We start from the raw sequence: 6,000 nt of genomic DNA, 5'->3' as shown, positions 1-6,000 counted from the left end.
AATGCAGGAGACCCTGGTTTGATCTTTTGATTGGGAAGATCCCCTGGAGAAGGGAATGGCAACCCACTCCAGTATTCTTTCCTGGAGAACTTCATAGACAGAGAAGCCTGGGGGGCTAGAGTCCATGGGGTCACAAAGAGTCAGATATGACTGAGCGATTAACACACACACACACACACACACACACACACACACACACACAGCTTAAACCACTCAGATCTTCTTTATTTATGTATTAAGCGTAATTGTCAGCACAGATTGATAGATTCCTTAATTTGAATGAGCTTTCAGGGATCATTCTCCATCCTGATTCAGACAATTGCTCTTCAACTTCCTCTGTGAGCATTATCTATCTGGTTTAGGTCGTGGGGAACTCAGTATAGTACATCGCCAGGTGACTTAATTTTTAGAATTTATTTTGTTTTCTTGAGCTGAGAATTACCTCTTCTGACTTCTTCTGTTGATCTCTGGTTTGTCCCCAGGAGCCAACAGAGATTCTAAGTTTCTGGCACTCCCTCTTCCTTTTCACAACTCTTGATACAGTTTAAAAAAGCTATCACATCTTCCCTTTGCTCCCTTAACTTTCTCAACCCCAGGCCAACAGCCCCAGTATCCTTTCAGTGTTCCACAGTTTAGAGCTTCCATCCCTGTTCCTCTCCTCTGGACGTGAGTCACTGACCTGCTTGCAGAAGTCCTTTGTCCTTATCTCTGCGGTTTGTTCACTTTCTATGTGTGACTTTGGAAATGAGAGCTGTCGATGCTAACAGTGGCTCCCCCTCTTGCTCCAGGCAGGTAGTAGGAGGTATGAAGCCAGGACCTGAGTTGGAAGCCAAATTTGACCCTTAATAGTTGTGTGACCTTGGGCAAGTTTCAACCTCTCTCTGCCTCAGTTTTTGCATCCATCAAAGGAGTGTAACTTCCTTCTAGCAGGCTAGAGGTGGTCATTTACCCAAAGGCACATGATGGCTTATAGCCAGGGGTGGGAGGCATGTCCTGGGTGTACCCTCTAGAGAAGGTGGCATCTTCCTGGAACCCCTGCTGTCATCATGCAGGAGAGCCTCAGAAGGACAAGCTCAGGGGATGTGTGTTGGGGTGGGGGGCAGAGCACTTGCCTGGGCTGTCGGGAGGCATGGGCTTCAGTCTCACCCTGACCCTGAACAATTCATAGTGTCTGTAGGTCTCAGCTTCCTCTCACTGGGAAAGTTAACACCACCTGTAGCCCTCGCCTCATTTTGGGGGCAGCCCTGAGTCTCGATGCTGAGTTACCCTGCTTTGGGGCCATACAGATCTTGACTTGAACTCTGTCTCTGGCACATAGAAGTTGAAGGACAAGGGCAAGTGTCTGACCCCTTCGAGACCCTGGGTTTGTTTTCGACAATGGACATAGTGTTATGTGGTAAGTTTAGACACACTGCATGTCAAGTGCTTAGCATAGCACCTGGCACACAGTGGGGACTTAACTATGGTGTACATCATTGTGAAATCTGAGCAGAGTGTTTGGTGCAGAGCAAAATCTCAGGAAATGGTAATAACATTGGAGAGAGTGGAGGTAGCTGGAGTTGCCCCTGGAGCCTGTGACCCAGGGATGCTGGGGGAAGAACCCTGACCTGTGTTTCCCTGAATTTGGCCCTCCCTATCTAGTGAACTCAAACATGGATTAAGGTCAAGACCTAGGATAGCTGGAGCCAAGGGACTGGATGCAGAAACCTCCGTGTCTGTCTTTCTCACCCCTTGACCATTGCCAGGCAGTGTCCTAGGGCTCTGATGTTGGAATATGAGACTTCTAGGGCTTTCTGATCACAACTGACTGTACGCTCTGAGCAGGCTAGCGGCTAACACATTCCCCCTTCTGAGCAGCAGGTTGCCTGGCTTTTGGGGCATGATGGCAGGTGTGGCCTCTTAAATATTGAATCACCCCTCCCTGCCCCCATTCCTGCTGATTTGACTAAAGGTTCCAAGCCTTAAGTTTGTTTAATAACCTCCTGACACTAAACAAACAACCTTGCAAAAGAAGTAATTTGCGAGTCAGAAAGAAAACAAGTCGCAAGGACATAGCACAGCCTCGGCCAGGCTGATTACATTCCGGGGGCCACCTACATCCGACATCAACTGAGAGCATATAGATCTTGGCTCTTTTCCACTCTGGGAAGTCTTCAAAAACATGGGCAGGGGAAACTTTGCATTAGGCCTCTGAAGACGGCATGCCATTAGAATTCTGGGGGCATATTAAATGCCATCTAGTTGCTAACACGATGCATCATTTTCTGCTAAATAATTGATCACGGTGCAGAGATTGTGTTTGTGAAGTTTAAAAAAGTGATTAGAGTAGGGAACATTTCTGGGAGGGAAGTTGCATCTGTAACCCGGAGCCTGTTCTGCACACCTTCCCAGGGGGCCACTGGGCTTCAGGGATTCTTGCCACACAGGACCTGGGGTGCAGCATAGGAGCACTGACTCAGCGGGACGGGGTGGCAGTGTGTGGCATGGACGGAGTTATGTAAGACTGACGGGGGCGGGGTGGTGGTGGTGGTGGTAGCAGAGATTTTGCAACAGCCTCAGAGGCTGTGCCAACCCCTGACCTTGCCCAGGGAGAAAGCAATTGTTGCACTCTGTACCCCACCCAGACTCACTTTCAAATGACATTGCCCAAGGCCATGAAGGCAGGTCTGGTCCTGAAAAGGTCTGGTCCTCTCCCCCAGAGATAATCTCTTTCTCCTTCTCTCCTCCTAGGAAAGAGTTCAGGACCCTCCATCTTTACCTCTCACTAAGGGGTGTGTTGTTAGATTGAGGATGTGAGGGAAAGACTTTGGTTCTGGTAGATGGAGAGGCATTTCAGAATGTGTTGGTGGGGCAAAGCTTTCCTGGTGGTCCAGTGGTTGAGAATCCACCTTGCAATGCAGGGGACATGGGTTCAATTCCTGGTCTGGGAAGGTCCCATATGCCTCCGGTCAACAGAGCGTGGGTGCCACAGCTGCTGAGGCCAAGAGCAGCAGCTGCTGAGCTTGTGCTCCACAAGAAGAGAAAACACCGAAAAGAGAAGCCTGTGCCTGCAACTAGAGAGTAGCTCCCACTTGCCATGACTAGAGACACACACAGCAACAAAGACTCAGAGTAGCCCCAAAATAAATGAAATAAATGTTAAAGAAAAAGAATGTGGTGGGGGAGAGAGACTGTGGGCTGCAGGTATATTTGGGAGGTGAGGTGGTAAGATTTCGGTGGGTATTAAAATAGCTAAAAGGTAAAAGAATCTGGTATATGGTAAAGCACACTGATATTTTTTTTAATGAAGGACACAGCCCTGAGCAAGGAGTCAAATTCTGCAGATTCCTGACTGTCAGTGTACACTTGAACAAACCACTGAGCCTCAGTTTCCCTATCTGAAAAACACACACGTGCCTGAATATGTGTGTGTGTGTGTGCATGCAGTGATTTTTAAGGGCCCTCCGATACTGACACTCTGTGCTTCGAAATCAGCTGTTTTTCTCCCTGGCTTCACTCTAGAATCTCCTGGGGGCCTTTAAAAATTACTGATGCTGAGGCCCAAGCCCCAGAGAGTCTGATACAGCTGATCTAGATCAGAGTGTGGGCATCTGTACTCCTGGGGTCTCCCCAGGAGTGGTTGTGACATGCAGCCAGGGACAAAAGCTCTTACCTCTGGAGGGTAAGAGTTCCCAGACTAGCTGCAGGGGTTCCTGGAAGGAAGGGCATCAACTGCAGATTCAGATAGACTTAGGATCTTGGCTCTGCTGCAGTCTAGCTGTGTGACTTTGTAACCTTAGGAGGGGTGGGCGATGTGGGTAAGGCTGGCACAGGTCTGGGCCAGTTGCTCTGGCCAGGTGTGAAAGTCCCCATCTCTAGAGCAAGAAGGAGAGGCCGAGTATTATAGAAATCACTTCAGATATCCAGCGGCTATGGAGAGCTGGGCAAATGCTGTAGCTTGGAGCTCACCAGGCACCACTCCAGCGAGAATCCAGGGTCTTCAGGGAGGAAGCCTTCCATGATCTTTGCAAAAAAAAGCTTTCTTCATGGAGAGGCTTGGTTGAGGCTCTAGGAAGAAATCATTTTTTGTGCCTCAGAACTGCATGTTCTTAGAAGGAGTGTTTCTTTCTCTTGACCCAGGGCAGAGGCCGAGGGCGCTGAGATGGCCCCACGGTCAGGTGTTTGTCCCGGCTCTGCTGCTTTCTCTCCAAGTGGCCCCTCCTCTCTTGGGCTGCTCAGGATTGCCCCAGCTCTCGGGTCCTAGTACCCACCAAGCGGAGTGCTCAGTCCTGGGAGGTGGGACTATGCACACATCCCTTCTCTCCAGCTGCAGAGCTCATTCTCTGAGGGTCCAGAGCACTTCTCCCACCTTCCTGGTGAAGTAAAGCATTAGATGTTCCTGTTAGTTCTTTCGGACTCACATAGCACTAACAGGCCATCACCCCTGCTCTGCTCACCACCAAATCCCCTTTCCTATTCTGGACCCCTATTTCCTCACCCAAAAAGAGTGAGTCAGGCCCCTACAAACTGATGGCAGTGGGTTCTGTGGCTCTGAGGTGTAGACAGAGATGGCTGCTACTTTCCATTTTATAGATGGAATATCTGAGGCTCAGGGATGACCTGACTTCACCAACGTCATTCAGCTAGAAGGAGGGAGAGCCAGAAACAGAACCCAGGGCCTCTGGATCCCTGTCCAAGACAGCTGGCAACTGAAAAACAGAACACGGTCCAAGGTCGTGGGGACCCCCTCAAACCCCCAGTCTGAGGAGGAAAATAGTTTCTCTTAGGTGTCAAGCATCTACTTTCAAATGACCCTTCTCACTTTCTCTCTCTCTGGGCAGGACTTAACTGATTCATTCCCTGACTCCATCTGAGTACGTCTGGGCCTTTAGCTTGTCTGCTGCCTGTTCTTCTTTAGGGCCAGTGGCCTGGGCCACACCTCCAGGCCCACTTTGTCCTGTCAGTCTGCTGCCCTTGTCAGCCAGGCTGGGCGACCCACGGATTATCTGAGGGAGACTGGCAATCTCAAAGGCAAATTTTGGCAGGAATCCCTGGGGAGACTTCCTGGGGAATGCTCATGCCAGCCCTGGCCAGCAGGGGGCGTGCAAGACCCTGCATCCCAAGGCACATGGTAAGGATGGGAAACGGAGATTGGAGGCTGGGTGTGGGGTTGGGGGCCGGGGTGGGGTAGAGGCAGGGTCAGAGTCCAAGCCCAGGTGGCCTGCTGAGCGTGCCTCTGATAATTTCCAGCTGCTGCCCCAATTGCTCCCATAAACTGGGGTGTTGGAAAACCATCAGTCTCCCAGGTCCTGCAGAGCACAGCTGGGTGACTTTGGAGATTATTCTCTGAGTTGTTTCAGTTTGAGATACAGAATTGGGAACTGAATTTCATTCCTTCTCCCCACAGGAGCTGAAATGGTCTAACCTGGTCTTTTCTACATCGCTCATATTTCTATTCTTTTCCTCAAACACAACGTGATCCAGCCCAGCACTCCTCCAGCTTCAGTGAGCATCATCGTCACCAGTGACTTGCCAAACACAGATTCTCGAGCCCCACCCTCAGGATTTTGATCTGGGAGCTCTGGGGTCCAGCCTCCCACCTCAGTTCCCAAACTAGTTACAGGATTTCTTGGAAGTAAGGGCATCAGCTGTAGATTCAGACAGATGTTAGAATCTTGGCTTTGCTGCATTCTAGCTGTGTGACCCCGGGCAAGTCTCTCACCCTCTCTGAACTAAGTTTTCCTGAAATGTAGGGAAGGCAATGTCCACCTCACAGGCTCCAGGTGAGGTCTGAATGGGATGACTAAACATTTGTGAAGCCTCTTGTGTATCACAGGCAGGCACTCTGGAATACTCTTTTCTAGAAGGGGCATTATGGCAGAGGTGGGGAAGGCAGAGGCCATGCAGCCAACCCTCTTCCTTGTGCCAGTAGAGAAAGTAAGGGTAGGAGCCCAGCCCAGGTCCCACTTGGGGGGCTGGCAGAGCTGGTGCAATTCTTCTTATTTGCCCTCCCTCCAGCTG

This window comes from Ovis aries, chromosome 2, assembly GCF_016772045.2.
Source record: "Ovis aries strain OAR_USU_Benz2616 breed Rambouillet chromosome 2, ARS-UI_Ramb_v3.0, whole genome shotgun sequence".
NCBI lineage: Eukaryota > Metazoa > Chordata > Mammalia > Artiodactyla > Bovidae > Ovis > Ovis aries.
Note: the sequence above shows the minus strand (reverse complement) of the source record.